The sequence below is a fragment of the Aricia agestis genome, chromosome 2 (assembly GCF_905147365.1).
Source record: "Aricia agestis chromosome 2, ilAriAges1.1, whole genome shotgun sequence".
Classification (NCBI taxonomy): Eukaryota; Metazoa; Arthropoda; class Insecta; order Lepidoptera; family Lycaenidae; genus Aricia; species Aricia agestis.
Window position 1 is genome coordinate 23515321 of NC_056407.1, and position 21066 is coordinate 23536386.

Below are 21066 nucleotides of genomic sequence, written 5' to 3' on the forward strand. Positions count from 1 at the left end.
TTTAGGTCTAAAACCAAACTGATTGTCATGTAACTGAACATGCTTATTTAACTGTGTATTAAGCAAGCTGTCAAACACTTTTGACAAGATGGTAGCCAGTGATATAGGCCTATAATTACTAATGTCGGCTAGGTCACCCGTTTTATTTTTTACAATAGGTACTACCACTGTGCGCATCATATCATTTGGCATGTAACTATGTCCAATACAAAAATTAAACAGCATAAAAAGCAATCTAGGAAGATGTGGGCCAGCAAACTTTAGATGCTCAATACTGAGCCCGTCGTGGCCAGGCGATTTTCCTTTTGACATGGATTTAATAACATTAATTACTGACTTAGTATTAAAAAATATATTCCTGTCCACGACGGGACCAGCACTCACCATTGAGAGTGAGGGCCCAAGAGGAGACTTTATTACAAAGTGATTCGCGAATAAATTTGCAATCTTATTAGACTCATTTACCCCGTTAATAGAAATCGGTAGGCCTGGCCGAGCTTGGTGCCTATTTGTATGTTTCCAAAAAGAACGGAAATCATGTTTAGAGTGGTGCGAGGCCAGGATGTTCATTTTTATTTGCGTCTCATGGTTTTGACACCACTTCAGTCTAGACTTAAATATTTTTCTAGTTAAACACATTTCGTCATAGGTTTTGCCACAAATAGGTTTACCAGATGCAACCCATATATTAAACTTCTCCTTAGCCTCACGGTGCGCCTGCGCCACATGTCTATTCCACCCCGCGACAATTCTCCTCTTAGGTCTCACATTCTTACTACTTATTATAGACGCTTCCCTAAGGGCATCGACAATCTGTTTATACAAGTTATCTATTATACTTCTATGACTTTTGTCACAACACATTTTGTCACTACAGTTTTGAAGTTCAGAAGGAAAATCAATATTTCTTAGCCTACTATGACATTCGTTTTGGTAGGAAGAAATTTGTTTTTGTGTGCGCTCCCCCCATATAACCTTATTATGACTGAAAATTGTATCTACTTTTGTTGACAATACATTATCTAAATTAACCTCAATAACAAGTGGCATGTGATCTGACCAATAAGTATCACACAAAGTATATACACTTTTAATTGAGTTTACAGCTGATTTAGTTATAATGCAATGGTCGAGCCACCTTCTAGACCCGTGTGCGTCACTGACAAAAGTGTAGGTGTCCGAATTTATACCCAACTTTTCCATATCAATACATATCCATTGCTGCTCCGCACAAAAATTATCAAGTTCGTAATAAAAACGTTCGTATGGGTGGGCGTTTAAGTCCCCCAAAATATATACACAGTCTAAACTACTACTGTCAATAATAGCACTTACCGAACTGAGCGTATCAGTAAATTCCACAAGATTGTTTACCTCATCTGTAGGCATGTACACACTCATCACGAGTATAGATTTCTGTTTTAACACTATTTTAATAGCACATATTCGCGAGTTATTGCATTCCACTACAGATACGTCACTAAAAACACTGCGCCTCCACAACAGGGCCACACCGCCAAACGGACGACCTCTTATCAGGCCAGCCTGCGTGTCCATAGCCGACACCCCCGTGCAGCCGAAGTCATCACAGATCGTATTTAGAAACGGGATATCTTCCTGTGTTAGCCATGTTTCCTGTAGGGCTATTATATCTGAGTTTTTACACAAATCTCGTATGTTGTCAACGGAGCGTTTAACATTTTTGCAGTTAAATGTAACAAAATTATAAGAATGCATAACTATGTAATTTGTATTTTGCCGGCATCTCTTTCAGAAGTTACATTTTGTTTCGTCTTGAAGTTAACAAATCGGCGAAAAATAATTCCTTTAGGCCATAGTCTATCGTCCAAAAACAGAGATAGCTTATGATGAGGCACAAAGAATTTATATGCGTTATAATCGCAATCTCGTTTCATTATAATTTTTTCGGGCTTGATAATTTCTTGTGTTTTACATTGCACATAGGCAGCGATGTCAGATTCGGATGTATTTTTATGCACATTCGTAATAAAAAGGGGTACATATCGCTCCGCCGCTTTAAACTTCTCCTCGGCCTCAACTAATACACTCCCTTTCTTCCCAACAATATAATTCTTAGCCTTACGGGGCCTTTTTTGCACTATCTCCCAGCCGTCATTCACAGTGTTTTTCGTATTCGACTTTATACGCGCGGCATACGACTGACATTCCTCTGTGCACTTGCCTATACACAGCTGATTGGTAACTTGTTCGTTATCGGTTGACTCAGCGCAAAGCGGCCTCGATAACGGGCTTTTAATATTTGTAGATTTGCCCCTACCGTCATTTTCAACACTGTTTTCCAGGTTTTTGGTATTTATTTGCACCGAATTGTTTATTTCGTTGTTGAAATCAAAAGATTCATCCAAGTTTGACAAGGCTATCGGCCCACTATCTCTATACGCACCCCTTTTCATGTTTATTTTTGCTGACGAAAAGGGAGGCGAAGTACTTGTCGATTGCAATACTTCTTTTTTCAGCTCTTCTAGTTGTTCAATTGTCACGTAGGACGATTTTATATTCTCGATTTCGCTGCGAACAATTGCTAGATCCTTAAGTAGCTTCGAGGTATCTAAGTGATCAAATGATATTGGTGGGAGCTTATCTAGATCCCGCGCCACGAACACCGGGAGAACATCAGGATCAGTCACTTTAAAGAAGGAAATCAAGTCATAAAGAATACGATTTTCCTTGCCTTTTCCTTTGCGACTAATTTTATGGAAATCTTTTGGTACCGAATCAAAAAGCAACTCCTTAGATTCTTTTATCTGCTCGCTCGAAAATGTTGAAGCACATATTTTCACTAACGTCTCTTCATCTGCAATCGATATCTTATTTTGCAAATAAGAAAGCAACTCATCAATCACAATATTACAACTGTTGCACTTAATTTTGACCGACATTTTAATTGCACACAACGAACACGCCCGCCACTGACGGAAGTGCGCACGCGACTGTATAGTAATTGGAATTTTAAAATTACAAAAACTGTAAGTACTTACAAATTTTTGACAATAATAAATATATCCATATTTTCACACACAAAAGAGAACTATTGTAATGAAAAAAATTATTCATAGCTTTGTTCACAAGGAAAGGAAACAATATTTCCGTATCACTGAAAGAAAATCCGCAAGACGTATTGTACTGAAGAATATCCTACCTGAGACCCCGTCAATTGCCTACAAAGCCTCTTTAAATAGTTTTTGAAGGCTTTATTCGAGGGTCTGCCAGCAACTGCTTTCTGTATTTATGTACGGCGGAGAAAATTGAATATTTAGCGTTCTATACTTCTGTAATAAGCTACCATTTCTGATACATCGTTTTACTATCTTATAAAATACCATCGAAAGAAACATAATTTATGGAGGAACTACAGATCATGGTCGGTTTAATATATCAAATCAAAGTGAATCATCACATCGGGTGAGCTTGAGGTAACCTGACCAAAGTAGAAAGCCCACCATCTTACTATGATACTATTTCTACTTTTTTTTAAATAAAAAAATATTATTTTTACCGAGGAATCATTCATCTGCGTAGATAATAATATATTCATTGATTTTAACACCCATACGCATTATATCAATCATAATAAGAATAAAATATTATGTAATAGGTATGACAAAACGAAATATCAAAGGCCTTTGACCAGCCACACGTATCTTGAATGAAAACGGAATAATCTGTCTCAGTGCACTCATGGGTTTGATCAAAAAGTTCCCTTATAATTTGTTATAATGGTTACTGGTTCCTTAAGAGGATACACCAGGGGCTAGAGAAATGAAAAAAAAGCACGTGTAAAATCTATAGCTGTCTCCCTTACCTCAAGCCTATACCGCAGAACGCGATAGAGACAACTGCAGAAAATCCAGAAAATCAACGATTCGTTGTCCCCTGATTCCTTCTCCAAAACTTAACCGATTTAAGTACTTTTTTCATTAAAGATTAAAAAAAGGCTTGAGCTGTGTTCCTATGTTTTGCTTTTTTTGTATAATCTAGCCAAATCTGTTTTCTTGACGTTTGAACACAGCGGAATATCTGGCCATTTTTTTGGGTTTTAGAACGTTCATATCTTATTTAATAATTAAACTATGAAAAAAAAGAAAACATAGGGGCATCGTATTAGTGGCCGTAGATATTCAGGAAAAATATTATAACTCTACTAGCATTATCCAGGGAGGAAACAGGGGACAACGTTTGTATGGAAAAAAGGGCGGTGTGGACTCCTCTTAAAGGTCTTTTTGTTGCCTTTTCCGAAGTTCGAAGCGCATCAATACGTTAATTGCAATAATTAACCTTCTATTATCATATGTAGGAACATTTTATCAATTTAATCTAATGCTATATCAATTAATAATTATTTGACTCTAGAAAATACGAGAAAGAATTCAGATGAATGTTTTTGTAATAACAAGTTTCTGGCGCTGTGACATGTGAGGGTACATTCTAGGAAAGCTTAGTCTAGGACTAGTTCCCGAACCGGTAGTAGGTCCCATGTAGACGTTCTAAAAGTGTTAATAATTTTTAACCGATTTATAAATTAAATATTTTTCATTTTTATTTTCAAGAAAAATATTCTTAGGAAGTATCAAGTTATAGGAAAAACAAAAAATTAAAACTGACGAAAAACCTAAACAAAAAAAAATTCAAAACTTATTTATCTTTGAAAACAAATGCTCGCAAATATACTTCCATATTAAGCCCAATATAAATCCACTTTGGCTAAAGACTTCGCTAAGCCAGTTAACAAGTTGAAATAGACTATAAAGGGAATTATTAAGAACGCGTTTCCACCATAAAACATCTGCTAAGTTAAATTGGAAGTTGTAAAGTAGCATTAGGCACAATAACGCGCGTGTTGTGTATGAATTAACACGCGTTAATGTTATCGTTAAGAGGAGTCCACACCGCCGTTTTTCCATACAAACGTTGTCCCCTGTTTCCTCCCTGGATAATGCCGGTAGAGTTATGATTTTTTCTGAATATCTATGGCCACTATTAGCATGTCTCTATGTTTTCTTTTTTTCATAATTTTATTATTAAAAAAGATAAGAACGTCCAAAAACCCAAAAAAATGGCAAGATTTTCCTCTGTGTTAAAACACCCAGAAAACAAAACTGGCTAAAATATACAAAAAAAATAAAACATAGAAATACAGCTCAAACCTTGATTTAATTCTTAAAGAAAAAAGTACTTAAATCGGTTAAGTTTTTGAGAAGGAATCAGCGGACAACGAATCGAAGATTTTCTGTTCTTTTATTAGAACTTTTGTCGTGTTATCTCTATCGCGCTCTGCGGTGGGAGACTTGAGATTGGTGAAACAGCAATACATTTTCATATACCTATTTTCAATTTCTCTCGCCCCTGGTGTATCCTCTTAACGGCGCGTTGCGTCGACGCATCACTGCCGTTTGACGCATAGCCCGCCACACGGTGGCGGGCTATGCGTCATCACAGCTTTATCGCAGATTTATTACGAAGTAGTCTAAAGCTAGAAACAAATTATTGGATGCATCCAGAAGTCGCGGCTGATGGATGCGGCTTAACAATGTGCACGATGCATTCGCGGACGTCTGCGGATGCAAAAACATCCGGATAGCCAGATTCTGTTCGGACGTCCGAACGCTCAAGGTCGCGACTTATGTCAGGCAATGTGCACAGTTAAGTGTATTTTGTATTAATCAAATAGAAACAAGCCGCATCCGTCAGTCGCGCCTTATGAAAACATCCGATAATTTGTTTCCAGGTTTAACGTTAACACCCGCTTCGTCTCGGGGGCTGCTGTCCGTCATGTGGGCGTTGCGACGACGCAGCGCGCCGTTTGAAAAACCTTGGTTATTTGTATGTAAAAAAACGCAACGGCAGCTCTGCGTCGACGCAATGCTGACGCATCGCGCAGTGTGGACTGACTCTCACTTGGATTATTCTTGTATGACCCATTTTTTCTTCTCTGCAATGATTGACGTACCTACTCTCAATTTTCTCGTAGCGTACTTTTTAATCATAAATGCGAAAGTGTGTCTGTCTGTCAGTTAACTCTTCACGATTAAACCGCTAGACCAATTTTGAAAAGTTCTTTTATAAGTTTATACTCCGACGAATACATTTTTTTAATTGATCGACTTAATAAGTCAATCAACTCTATAATTTATGAAGTCGTCTTAGCTGTTATAATTTCCTTTTAAATTTAGCATATTTCCTACTCCCGTGTATTTTTTCACATTTCCAGAAGCACCCGTTTAGCTGGTAGAGGGGGGACACTGTACTCTAAAGATTTTGTCCACTTTAAAACTTCATATTCCACAAATGGATCTCTAAATCTGGAAAATCCTAGATCCTTGATCTCTAAATCGGAAAAAGATCCTATAGTCTCTGAGCAAAACCGCGGACGGACAGACGGACGGAGGGACAGACAGACAGACAGATAGACAGATGGATGGATAGACCGAAACTATAAGGGTTCCTTGTTCACTACGGAACCCTAAAAATACGCGAAAAGCTACTTCTGGAGCAACGAAATTGTGGGCGACATCCAGTCAATGTAAATTAACTACGAGCAGACAGAACATTTGTTTAACAACACAAAACGCATGTTAATCAATGTTTATTTTTTGTAGTTGAGCGCTCACTATAAATTGTTATTTAGAAATTTACATATTCAAATTGCTCACATGAATAATACTAAATTAAATACAATTTACCAATTATGCATTCATTGTATCAGAAACTTTTAATAAGGGTTCAATTACGCGAATTAATTACAGGCATATTTAAAAACCTATTTTTTACAAATCGTTTTGATATTATTAAAAGTTGATTATTAACACCAACTTATAATATTATTGTAATTCCCATAATCGCACACAAACACCGTGCTGAATTTTGCCGAACTGAAACGACATTAGACGATGAACGGCAACGCTGCGCCGCGCCGCTGTGCCGGTCGGAGTCGAAGTCGGTGTTAGGTTTATTTACCCTACGGAATTTCTTGATTTTCTTGATTCGGTCGCCGCGCTTGAAGCCTACAATAAAATCGATGCAATAGCTTCAAAACGATTATCGTGCAGGAGTCGTAATTAATACATTATTTTTATGTCTATTTCCGGGACTCACAGTAGTCTCCATGCTGAATTTCATCAAAATCGGTTCAGTGGTTTGGGCTTTAAGAGGTAACAGACACTAGACAGAAACATATTTTTTCATTTATAATATAAGTATGTTACCTGTACTGACTGTAATTATAAGCGTAAATTAACATCCGAGCTTAAATAGCAATCCAAAAGCGTTGTTTCAGGGAAAAATAATTTTAGTTTCCGCAATTCTTTCATCGTCCGTCCGGGATTATGAATTTCATTCCGGGATCTCTTACCGATGTCCTTACGTAATTGTGGATTACTCCGCTCCGTGTTTTCATTTGTCTTGTGAAGTAGTTTTTGTTGGGAAATTAATTCTTAATTGGTTTGACTTATTCTTGTGGCCACAAGGGTGAGGAATTTAATTTGTAAATTTACTTATAACTAGAAGTTACGTGCAGGTCTGTCGCCCAAAAAGCATGTTGTGGTTGCCGTAAATTTCCAAAAAAGTATATTATGTGATTTTTCGTAGTCTATTCTAGGTAAAAACCAAAACCAGCCCAGGAAATTCAGAGGCTATTCGATGCAAACGAACAAACTTTTCCTCCCTATAAAGATAGTACAGATTCTACACAACATGATCTGTTGTTAGATGATGCTAAAACTCTTTAGCACTAAAACTTCCTTAGCACACTCGAAAATCGTACATTTTCCACTAAAATACGATTTCAATTCTGGTAGATACTCAAAATAACTCAAACACAAAATTTCATCTGAATCGGTCCGTAATATGAGTTTCAATTGCAACAGTCAACATTTAATTATAACATGAGTGTGATTATTGTATGGTATCTTACATCTCTTGAACTATATATTCATAATTAATAATTATACTTTTTCCGTGCACTTATTCCACTTTATTTTGATAGATTTATTACAAAATTATTATATACACGACCGGTTTCGACAAATTCATCATCAGGTGAATGAATTTGTCGAAACCGGTCGTGTATATAATAATTTTGTAATAAATCTATCAAAATAAAGTGGAATAAGTGCAAGGAAAGTGTATAATTATTAATTAAACATGAATTTCCACCAAGAAGTGACAGTACATTCAATATCGTATATATTCATAGCCTCAAATACGATAGTATATTTTGACATACAGTATCTATTCTCCATGGCATTGTTTCAGTCGTAAGTATGTTACGTAACGTATGTCTCTTAAGGGATGCTAGTTTGCCCTTATTCTTGTGATTCAAAGCGTGGGTAATACTCGGTATGATAAAGTTAAGATTTATTCTGTCAAATTTTATTCCAGCAAATCAGATTCATTGTTAATAACAATGAATCTGATTTGCTAACCTTTTTACAATATAGCCTTTGAGTAATGACAGTACATTAAAATCTATATGAAACATTTTAATAGCATTAACAATTTCCTCCTAATGTCATTTTTGCTAGTATCTTGAAATAAAACTGTAACAAAAGAAAGCAGTTCTGTCCGTAACAGTAGCAACCAAACAATATTGTTTGATTCTAAGAACTGAAGGTCCTTATTCCAATAGGGAAGCACCATTCCAGTTTAGTTATTATCTGAGGTCAATAGAGCGGTCCCTACTCCCTGTATTGATCGAAAAAATGTGATTCATGGAAAAACTTACAACTTCCTTATGCTGTCGTTTGAAAAATAATACTTCCTTAAAGTATTTATTCATCCTAAATATACTTATTGCTTTCAAATTGTTATTTCGATATATCATCATTTATTACATCAAGTTAAAAAATAATACAATGAATGTAAAGACCAATACAATACTAATAGGAATAATCGCATTTAAAACGCCGCAATCTAGGAAAAAGTGTAAGAGCAAGATGAAGTATCATAATACTTTATCTTGCTCTTAAACTATAAACAAACATTTTGCCCACCAACATATTGTCGTGAGACAGTAGACTTGTAAACAACTTTTTCGTAGTTCACAGCGTCGCGCCGGTATTTTAGGTCATCTGCGAAACTATGATGAGCAATCTAACAGCAAAAAGACCTAATCAGTTTCAGGATAGAAACATCATTTAAATATTCTTTGAATAGCGCAATCCAGAAATGATATAAATGAAGATATCGCGATCCAATTTAGTACTTTAGAACGAGAACCATCAAGACGCGAACGCAGGAATCACATTATACTGTAAACCCTTGATTGTCTGTGACGGCGAAAAACCTCCTCGTCTAACGAAAAAGCCTCCATTACGGCAAAGGATAAGCCAATTATTCGGGCCGAGGCCCTGATAGGCTCTATTCAAATTCAATTTTTCAACACTTCCACATTTAATTATGGTAATGGATCCAAGATTTTTACACTGACCAGACGTTGATTTCGAATCCTCGATTTTAAGATCGTTCGGTGTGATTTTAGATTTTAATGAAAGTTTATATTGACTGAATAGCATTTTTATAGTTGGGTAAAATATATTAAGGTTATTTCTGGCATATAAAATCGCTAATGTTACGTTACGTTTAGGCAGAGAATAATTTTACTTAAAAAATATATTTACCTAGTTTATAACTGGAGCTTGCTATGAGATAAGGGACGAGTCACACCTGAGTGGCAGTGCAGCGGCGAGCATTTTCAGTGTCATATTATTTTTAACTTTATCTTCATTATTACAATACATAGTATCGTTTGAGAAACTTGGAAAGTCGCGCGGCCGCGATTTCTCAAGCGATACTATGTATTACAATAATGAAGATAAAGTTTAAAATTATATGACACTGAAAATGCTTGCCGCTGAGCTGCTATTCCAGTGTGATTTGGCCCTAAGGGTCTAAAACGGTGGCTGGCCTTGGTTTTTAGTTCAAGTATGAGAAAAAAAAACCGTTAAATGTCTATGCCTAAGCAGTTATAGGTGGATCTCCTGCTCACGTATGACAAGTATTTTTAGGAAATCATTTCGTCACGTGTATAATTCGTTTAAATTGATGCATTAATCGTAATACATTAATTAAGATAGCATCAAAAACATTCGAAAAAGCCCCAAACAAGTCCAGGCGTCCACAAAACTAACCGCTAACATGTTCAATGTTCATTAGAGCCGATAGAGTTGGGTTTTCGTCTCGTTTCATTTGTATAATGGATTCAAATTTAAATCATATCCGATTCATCGATGAAGCTTATCCACTTCATATTTTTAATGATGTCACAACTTTTAGTTATCTTCTGTTGTGATGTGTCGAACCATTTTGACCGCTACGCCCCTGTTTTTAAAGCCAATTTGCCCTGACACGCCGCCGCTACGCATACCAGAATAATTCAAACCACATTTTATATTTGCTTTGTGCGTGATTGAAATGAAATTTGCGTCGGTATTATATTAAGCGGATCTTTGTTGTTTTTTGTAAAGATAAATATATTTTTTCTAATTTAGTGACATCTTTATAGTGGCATTATAAAAATAATATTATTTTTATTGCCAAAAGTACATAAGCCATTTAGTCAAAAACATCTTATATTAGGTAAATTACATTATAGATTATAAAAATCTTGCAATTTTTCGTAAATAGCACTTATTTTTTATAGATGAAGGTTTATTTTTGCACGGCTATCTTTTCACTTTGAATATAATAATATGACGTCAATCAAGGTGCAATGTTACGCGATGATTGGATGTAATTAACATGAGCCTGTGATGAGTTTGACGTAGCGGTCGCCGGTCGTGTGATGGACTTGATAGTGCTTTATTATTAATGTTTTGTATTTTCATCAAAACTAGCTGTCCTTAAAAATAAAATAGTGTTTACCCTGCAATTTTCCATCATTTTGTAATAAATAGGCAAATAGGTTTGGTCGTTTTTGAGCTTGAGCGTGTTATATCAAGTCTAAAGTTGCTCCCTCACCGGGAGCATTCGCTTGTAATGTAACGTTACAGAAAGTTGAATGTTACATTACACGCGAACGCTCGTCAGTCAAGGAGGTAGTATTAATGTAATGTAATGCTCAAAGTCGAATATTTAATGTTACATTACAATTTTTACGTGTAATGCTCAAAAACGAATATAAATTGTTACATTACTATTTATAAGTGAACGCTCGAAGTGAGGGAGCGCCTTAATACCTCCTATTTCTATATATAAATTATTGAGATGATGCATTATTTCTTGCTCAAAAACTTGCAAAAAAGCGTAGAGTATTTGAATCAAATTTTTACCGCCTTTAAAAATGAGACTGAAGGACAAAACAATTTCTGCACTATTCTAGTGCTTAAATATCAAAATCACTTCCACTCTATGCTGCACCGACAGTAGATCAAATTAAAAATCCGTTGGGGGGTATGGTCGTCTTGGTACTTTCTAATTAACGGAGAGGTCGCATTTCCGAACGCTCTTTATGGTGCAGTACAAGTCACAAACTCAGGGCGTGTACAGGGTGTAACAAAACTAAGTGATATTACTTTAGGGTGTGTATGTATTCCTTGTAGAGAGTTCACTGTGAAAGTAGCAGCGCTGAAAGACCAATTTTTTTTTTACTTTTGTATGGGCAAGCGCCCCAGTGTCACGAGTTTTCACATACAAAAGTGGGGAAAAAGTGGGAATTTGTTTTTTGATATTTAAAATAATATTATAAAACCCGTACATAATCGGTCCCTTGTTTGGGAATTGAAAAACTAAAAACACAATAAAATTTTACACAGTAAATTAAATTGTTATGGCCAGAGTCGTTTGGAAACTATGAAGCCGAGAAAACTGAAAAGTGTCACAAAAATTGGTTGACAATAAAATATTACAATTTTATCGAACGAATTTAGTTCAAATAAAATTTAAGATAAAAAATATATTTCCTTACATATTGACTCAACATAATAATTTTATCATATTTTAATATTTTAATTTTTAATACATCAAAGGAAAAAACGCAAGTCTCTAGTGGTGTGTACCAAACAATGGCCTCGGGACTGTACCCTCTTGAGTACTGAAAAGGATTACTAAAGCAAACAAATGTGAAGTTAATACTTTAGCCGCCTAGGAATATTATTAAGGAAAACTGTAGGATAATATTTTACTTGCTAAGCTGTTTGGGTGAGATAAACCTGATGTATATTAGGATAAGGGGGTTTATTTGGAAATTAAAGCATGATTTATACTTGCAACAGCCAGGTTGAATATGAAATTAGTTTATATTATGTTGTACCTTAAAAGTTTTTTCTTTAGAATTTTAAAATTATTATTATAGACTCAAAATTAAGCATTTTGCTTATTATTTTTAAAATAAAAATTGTAATTGTATTTTGTTTCATATTATCTAGATCCACGAGTCAACAAAATTGGTTACAATTTGGTCCATCCTTTAATTTTATCTCGACAAAAAATAAATTTCAAAATTTTATATCACTTTGAAATATATTATCTTTCCGCTTATTATGAATTCAATAAGCGCGCGGCCAAAATACAGAATGGCCAAATATTTTACTTTTTGCCGAGGAAAATTATGGAAGGCTTTTTATTAAAGTGTATTGGTCACTTCTGATAACCTTTAGTCTTTTCATCTCGCTTCAATAAATGACGTAGGAAAAGTTATGGCTTCATATTTGCGGGTCGGAGTTTGTTTTTACTGCGTAACGTTAAAACGTTGTTATCTACCCTAACGTATATTAAATTAGACGTTATTGAGATAAGCACCCTGTAAATGTTTTAGATTAAATCAAATCGACGTAAAACGTTTTTGCTAATCTAGATACTTTTGGTAATTTAGGCATTGTTTATTTGTAAAGTTGTAGTACTGTATGTTTTGGTAACGAATTTAAAAAAGAAAATCTTTTAAAATCTATTAATAATAAAAAATTTGTAATAGTATTAAAATTGGCCAAGTGCGAGTCCGACTCGCGCACGAAAGGTTCCGTACGGTTATAGAGGAAGAATAGGCGAAAATTTGTTTTTTTGTATGGCAGCCCCCCTAAAATATTAATTTTAATTTTATTATTAATTATTAAACTATGTAAAATAAAATAAAATAAAGGATATGCTGAAAATTTCAAGTGCCTAGCAAGTGCAATTATTGATTACGAGCCAAAAAGGTTAAAAAAATTACGTTTGTTGTATGGAAGCCCCCCTAATATTATATTTTGTTTTGTTTTTGGTATTTTTTTTAATGAGATAAGGGGGCAAACGAGCAAACGGGTCACCTGATGAAAAGCAACTTCCGTCGCCCATGGACACTCGCAGCATCAGAAGAGCTGCAGGTGCGTTGCCGGCCTTTTAAGAGGGAATAGGGTAATAGGGGAGGGTAGAGATGGGAAGGAAATAGGGGAGGGCAGGGAAGGGAATAGGGTAGGGGATTAGGCCTCCGGTAAACTCACTCACTCGGCGAAACACAGCACAAGCGCTGTTTCACGCCGGTTTTCTGTGAGAAGGTGGTATTTCTCCGGTCGAGCCGGCCCATTCGTGCCGAAGCGTGGCTCTCCCACGTAAAATTTGTTGTTATAGCGGCAACATAATCTGCGAAAATTTTAACTATCTGACTATTACCGTTCTTGAGTTACAGCCTGGAGACAGACAGACAGACGGACAGACAGACAGACTTTGAAGTCTCAGTAATAGGTTCTTATTTTTACCCTTTGGTGACGGAACCCTAAAAACTTGTACAACTTATGAGTTTTTCAATACTTTACTGTCAAAATTCACGATGATTAAATTTTAAACTTAATTTATAGTTCAGAATAAGTAAACAAATCGAAACGTGTATACTGTACCCATAAAACGTAACTTCTGATTTCATACTTGCAAAATTACTGATAATTTCAGACCGAAATACCTTGTAACAATGAAAATTACCGAAAACCGTTATAAAATAAAGGTAAAATTAATTTAGAAGTCCCTGGGAAAACAATTAAAGCTACGTCGAAGCTAAACGTAAATCCTCGTTACATAGAAGAAGCAGTGAAAACCAATTTTAATTCACTTTAAGGGAATTGGAGTTCTTTCTCTTTTAATTAGACTATTGGTGGCACCTGAAGCGGCCTTAGTGCTCGGCCGGCCGCTGCAAATTGTGTCTTCTTCACTTAATGGCCTCCGATATTACACCGTAATGTAATTTGTTCATTAATTCCCGGAATTTATTTGCCCTGACTACATTAGTTTTGTTTAGTGATGAAGTTTTCTAGCTCAAGATTTAAACGTTGTTGTTATGTAGGTACCTAATTGTTACTTAGTGGAGGACAATAAGTGTGAAGTATTTTTTTAATATCCTTAAACATTTTGTACAAACGTATTTGATATAATAGGTATATTACGCTCAATACGCTGTTCTCAAGGATTGATTATTTATTTATACTTAACTGAGAAAAAACATTCGATTACAGTAAAATAAAAACTGTAAACTTTTAGACCAATTTTTTGTTCAAGTTTAACTGAAAGAATATCCTTATTATACAAAAGAAATAATAATTGTGACTTAACCGCCCTTACTATTTTCTTTCATTGACGATTAACACAAACATGACGGTTAATACAATATAACTGTATTGATATTTGTAATCAATGAGCTATAAAGTATAAAAAATATATAGTTTTTATAGCTGAAAAAGACCATAAATATATCATTTCTATTACACTACGGTGTAATATGCATCCTGCTTATAATATTTTACACAATATTTAATTTCCAATTCCATGAATCAACGTGGAGACAAAGCGTCAACACTCAGTGTAACACAAGTCCATTGAGAGTACGCGTTTGTACGGCGAGGCTCGAACGCGACATGACTGTGCTCACTCAGCCGTTGCACTACGGTGTAATTGGTGGCTTATTGCCAATTTCGTGCACCTAAGTGTTGCGCTCTATTGTACTCAACTAATATTAAGAGCGAAATGTTTCTAAGGAATTCCGTGTGTACAGCTCAGGAATTTAATATAACATTTATAAATAGAAAAATATGGTATGACATAATTTTTATAATTTTCCGCTTGGCAGGATAAAACTTATTTGACGTAGCAGTCTCGGTTTGTGTATTATATTAGTAAAAGTTTGGCTTACCCGAAAAAAAAAACATAAAATTTTATATTGCATTGTCTATTTAGAAAAAATAGGATAAAAAACTACGCGCTAAAAATAAATGGATTTTCAATTGTGTTAAAAAACTCGAAAACGGCTGAACGGATTGGGCTAATTTTAGTCTTAAAATATTCGTAGAAGTCCAGGGAAGGTTTTAAAGTGACACAAAGTACACCGGGACAGCTAGTAGTCAATAAATCAATCAATTTCTAGATTTAATTTTACAATTTTCTATTGTAGAAATGGTAGAAGAGACTTTTTTAATAGTGGTAAAATTATTGTTATCTATGCCCAAATACCTGTTAATCTCTCTTTCATTTTTGTAACGCGTCATTGGCTTGAGCTAAACTGTTCGCAAAAAAAGTGAACGTAAAAATCCAATACACTTAAAGTCCGTTTTAATATGTGTCAATGTTCAGGCCGCGGCCGGCGCGATTGTTATTCAATGGCACTTCATGAAATATGTATTTATTGTTGCCGGTGTGGGTGCTGAAAATTCATATTATGTAATGTGGGTATGGTGTACCGTCAGACGATTCCTTTGGCTTTTTTTTTATGAAATAAGGGGGCAAACGAGCAAACGGGTCACCTGATGGAAAGCAACTTCCGTCGCCCATGGACACTCGCAGCATCAGAAGAGCTGCATGTGCGTTGCCGGCCTTTTAAGAGGGAATAGAGTAATAGGGGAGGGTAGGGAAGGGAAGGGAATAGGGGAGGGTAGGAAAGGGAATAGGGTAGGGGATTGGGCCTCCGGTAAACTCAGTCACTCGGCGAAACACAGCGCAAGCGCTGTTTCACGCCGGTTTTCTGTGAGAACGTGGTATTTATCCGGTCGAGCCGGCCCATTCGTGCGCAAGCATGGCTCTCCCACGTATGTGTCCCAGCTGTCAGAAAAGGTGAGTGTGAAAACAATTTTTTGTGTTGTGTAGTGCGACAATTAACTACAATATATTATTAAGTGTAATTGTGTCTAAAGATTACACAATTACACAAAATATTATATGTGATGAATAGGTAGAAAAATAATTATACTCAAAGTTCAATTTCATCTTATTCATGAATCATGTTTTATACGTGGGAGAGCTATGCTGTGTTTCGCCGAGTGACTGAGTTTACCGGAGGCCCAATCCCCTACCCTATTCCCTTTCCTACCCTCCCCTATTCCCTTCCCTTCCCTACCCTCCCCTATTACCCTATTCCCTCTTAAAAGGCCGGCAACACACCTGCAGCTCTTCTGCTGCTGCGAGTGTCCACGGGCGAAGGAAGTTGCTTTCCATCAGGTGACCCGTTTGCTCGTTTGCCTCCTTATTTCATAAAAAAAAATCACATGACAGATCTAATCATAAACACATTGATTTATCTGCGGTTTATTCTTTTACACTATATGGCTATTTCATGTTCATACTTGCATATTAATATTGATATAATCAAAATAATGGTCTAAATACCACTGAATAAAGTCACGTGGTATCCTATTATGGCATAGATTTGATGTATGCATTGTGGAATATGTGCTGCACCCTCCAGCGCGCACCGAGCGGGCTAATCCCCATCTACACTAACGTACTAGTATTTAGTTGGTGTAGTATTTAAGCAAAATTTGTACCAACATATTCATCGGCTTACGTCGGTCTTGAGTTACAACTCGAAATAATTAATTTTATAATAATGTGAAATTAAATACTAAATGATATTTTTAAACAGTTCAAAATCAGCACAAAACACTATTTGTTGCTAATGAAGTTACAAAATTTCTGTTTTGGATTTTTTATCAATAGAACTTGCTTTTTACACGATGTACGACGATTAAAAACATATGATTTCTGTTACATATTTTCAGGGCTTAATAGTAGTTTTGTAATATACAAACAATATTTCAATAAAATATTTAAAAAATACTGTGCAAGATTTTTTTGTTTACGCTACACCGTTGGGTTTAGTTTTTCGAACAAATAATTTCAGGACGAAAAATTTCCGTAACGTAGGGCTACTGTATTATGCAGCCGTTCCTTGTATCATCAGGCAATATTTTTTATTTTATTGTTTAATACCTCGATCGTGGGAATCGCAGACACAGTAGATTTTCAATTGTTATGCGGCAGCCGGCTGCCGCTTGGGGAGTGATGGGTTAAGATATATTTGTAATGTCATTGCTCTTCAGAATTTAGTATCTAATCCTTAACAGTTATTACAGCAACATTCTTGAAATATGTAATAAAAAAAGTTTATTAAACATTTCCGGTTAACCAAACTCAAACTTTGATCATCGTTCTATTGATATAATATGTTGATATTCTTAATGATTTCGTATTATCCATTTATAGCAATTAGTCTAGTTCTGAATCTCGTCTAAGTTACACAAAATTAATACAAAGCTTCTGATGTATTTATTTAAAGCAAAAAAAAAAACACAAAGAATGAAAGAAAACATTTTTCGCATCGTAGCCTCGTAGCAGTGCTACAGTGAGCGTAGAGCGCTACGAGATTTGTAGCGCTCTACGAAATTCGTAGCGGGCCCTACGACAACGACTGTAAAGTGTAAGGCCTGTTTCGCCACTTCCTGATAAGGCTATTCACCAATTGACTTGACAGATCAAATATGGAGAATCTGTCAAAAATGTTTTGAATAGCCTGTTAGGCACTTTATCAGAAAGTGGTGAAACAGGCCTTAAGATATACTTAAGGCTTTATTATGTTGTATTTTTATGTAGCAATAAAAAAACTCGTTTGCTGCGTAATATAAAGTTTTTTGAATAATTATTTCCTTTGAATAATTCAATTGTTCAAACAAAATTTGATTTTGATTTATTACAATTAATAAGTTTTACATTCAAATCAAAATTGTTTTATTTTTGAATAATTTTAAAATCAATATTTTCAGAAACTCTACACGGTGCCTACCACTACAACATATTAAGTACAACAAGTAGTATTTTTCAATGTAATCATAATTTTAATTATGTCTTCCAATGTTCCAAACTATGATCTAAAATTCGATTATATCCAGTACCTAAAGTGAAACAATTTTGTTGTAGATTTCACATATTACAAACAAACGGATATGAAACTCGTACCGCGGGATAATTGAATCTTGTTATCATGTAGTTAGACCAATTCGTGGAAAACAGACCACATTTTATATTCTCGATGCCGTTTTATAGATAGCAATAAATTTAATTTATAATATGTTTATTGAATATGTGAGATGAAGCGTATACTTCTCCATAATATGTACTTCATCACTATTTTCAAATTAAAATCAAAACATTTTAATTTAAAATCGGTATCGTACATACAATAATCTGTTTTCAAAAGTCATTTTTCCCCATTTTATCCCATGTAACAATGATAATATCAATATCAAAAACCTACCAAACCTATCAATATACAAAAAATCTGCTGGTTAGGCTTCCGTTTTAGTTTTTCGTAGTCAACCAAGTTTTGTTGATTGCAGAACCCTAAAACGGTACCCTAACCAGCTAATTTTTGGATATTGATAGCTTAATTGTTCTAGGGAACCCTGACTATAACGTTACACCTTATCCAAATAAAATAGTTGTTGATGCGTATTCAATTTTCTTAATCTAGATATACAATACATAGACTAATTTAATAATTAATCTATGATTATAATAATTAATAACATACATTCACGCAGACGAAGCAACAGCTAGTGATAAAAATATAACATTAAATTGCTTTTAAACAAAATAAGAACAAAACCGTCTGCGCTTACATTGCCATATTACAGTATCTCAAGTTGAGCCAATAATTCATTATAACAAACAAAAGTACCCGTATTGATCCCATTACCCCCAATATATCTCAGTCGGCCACAAATCATTTGCGCTTTAAAAAATGTAAAAGGCGTGCAATTGTTCGGGCCATAAATAAAAATTGTTACGAAAACACCTCAGCAGTTTTAATATTTTAATCCCCGCAGCGCAGAACATAAATTCCGTTTGACTGTTTGATCATGTCCTCAATTTTGCAGTCGAATTGCTTCGCTGAAGATGAATGAAGAACAATATTTGGCGTTTGAAGTTTAAACGCATCGAAATTATAAAATCCTTAAATAATCGTTATAATATATTATAACTGTGGTACTTTAAATAGTAGGTGTAAAGCCAAGAAGTTTTAAATTTAATTCAGTTAGTATTTTTTTAACTAGGTAGCTTTCTTTGCCATTCATGGGCGTAGGAATGGTTAAATCATATTGCAGGTATTTGCGTATGGTCAATATTATAATATTTGAATGAAAATAAGTACCCATACCATTTTTTGTCTCTAACACTACACTTACAAAACAAATAAACAGATCAGATGATTCAAATCTAGGTTACCAATAACTTATCGAAAATAAACTTATTTCGTGTTCCTGAGAGTTTTTGACTATTAAATTATTATTTTAGACAAATCTCTCGAAATACCTATCATATGCGATTTGATTGGTTAATATTTAACGCACGCCAATCAAAAGTGGTATCGAATAATAATATAACCCTATAAACTCCTGTCAACAACTCCAGAATCCGTGTATTAAGCAACCAATACCGCCAGTATTCCGGGGAAGAATCAGCACAGATAACAGCATTAGCAATGCGATAGCTGTCAAAGCTGCACATTTGCTTGCACAGTGCAGCGTATATTTAAACAAGCATAGAAAACCGGTTATTTGCTTCCGGGAGACATGGCTCCGCAAACAAACTTACCATCTAGGAAGCTTTAATTAAACTAAGTGTTTGAAGTCCATATGAATGTTTCATTACGCGGTCCCCGTGTGGATATTTTTGGACCATCAATATTTAATTCTGTGGATATACGTCTCAGTTAAAATCTGAAATAAAACCTTGAAGTTGAAAGTTGAAACGATATTATTTTGAAATAATAGTTATCTACTTCTTTTCAAATCTTTTGTTACAGACTTTATATACGACATTTATTATTATTGTTATCATGTAGCAGGTTAATAATATTAATATTCTCATCACCAGAATAGAGACTTCAATTAAATCTAGAAGTCTAGATTTTGATTTTTCTATCTAGAGTTTGCTTTTGTGCCTTCTCATGCGTCAATAATCATTTTGCCTGCAAGCATCAATTTATACCAGAAGTTATAAAGGGTATATTTACAATAATCGACATCAATTCATATATTTTTGATTGCCTACACACTAAAAATCTTTTTTCTATCGCCACTATTACTTTTGAAGATGCCTACTTATAAATTATTTTATACACAAGCCGTCTCCAACTACGTTGTTTTTCCTCTCCGTCACGTAGTATGTACGAGTCTTTATAGGGGTCATGTCAGGCTGGCCGAAACTCTCACAACTGACACGACTCGGCGGAACATTGTTCCTGACCTGCATTTATATTGAACGCTGGACCCGTTCGAATACTTTTTGCGTGTCAAAAGATAAATTGAATATAACCCTTCAGGCCGCTTCGTATTAAATTTCTTTCAGGGTTTTTCAATTTGAACGGATTTTTAATAAAAAAACGCCCTCTCTGATACACGTTTTAACGTTCATAGGTTTCGAGTAACTTTAAAACAAAATAGCTATTGTAAACTTACAAAGTGCATGCTTAATTCATATTAATTCTTCACCCTTTATATATCAGAGTGAGCACACACTATTTGAAATACGAGTAAAAGCAAAACATTATAGTAATATAATTTATTGACATCGAACAAAAAAGGCGCGTGCGTTGTTTTTATGGGAAGCTCTCCTTAAATATTTATTTTACTTTGTTTTTAGTATTTTTCAAATACAATCAGTACATCTATGTCCGTTAGCCACTTCTGTCATTAGCAAGCAGCAAACGATTATAGTTAACGCCAACGCTAACGCCACAAAATGTATGGGATTTGACATAAGTATTCGCTAGCGAAGCGGTGACTTATGTCAAATCGCATA

The 21066-nt window shown here is 35.0% G+C and overlaps 1 protein-coding gene and 1 long non-coding RNA gene across 4 annotated transcripts in view; both read right to left on the bottom strand.

Moving 5' to 3' along the window:
• Positions 1-21066, bottom strand: part of LOC121739845 (CUGBP Elav-like family member 3) — a 604208-nt gene that overhangs the window by 311308 nt on the left and 271834 nt on the right. The window lies entirely within an intron of this gene.
• LOC121739850 lies at positions 5813-19738 on the bottom strand. Its single transcript, XR_006037501.1, has 3 exons — positions 19728-19738; positions 10869-10871; positions 5813-5936 (listed from the first exon to the last, which is right to left on the bottom strand). It is a non-coding gene; the product is annotated as an uncharacterized LOC121739850 (long non-coding RNA).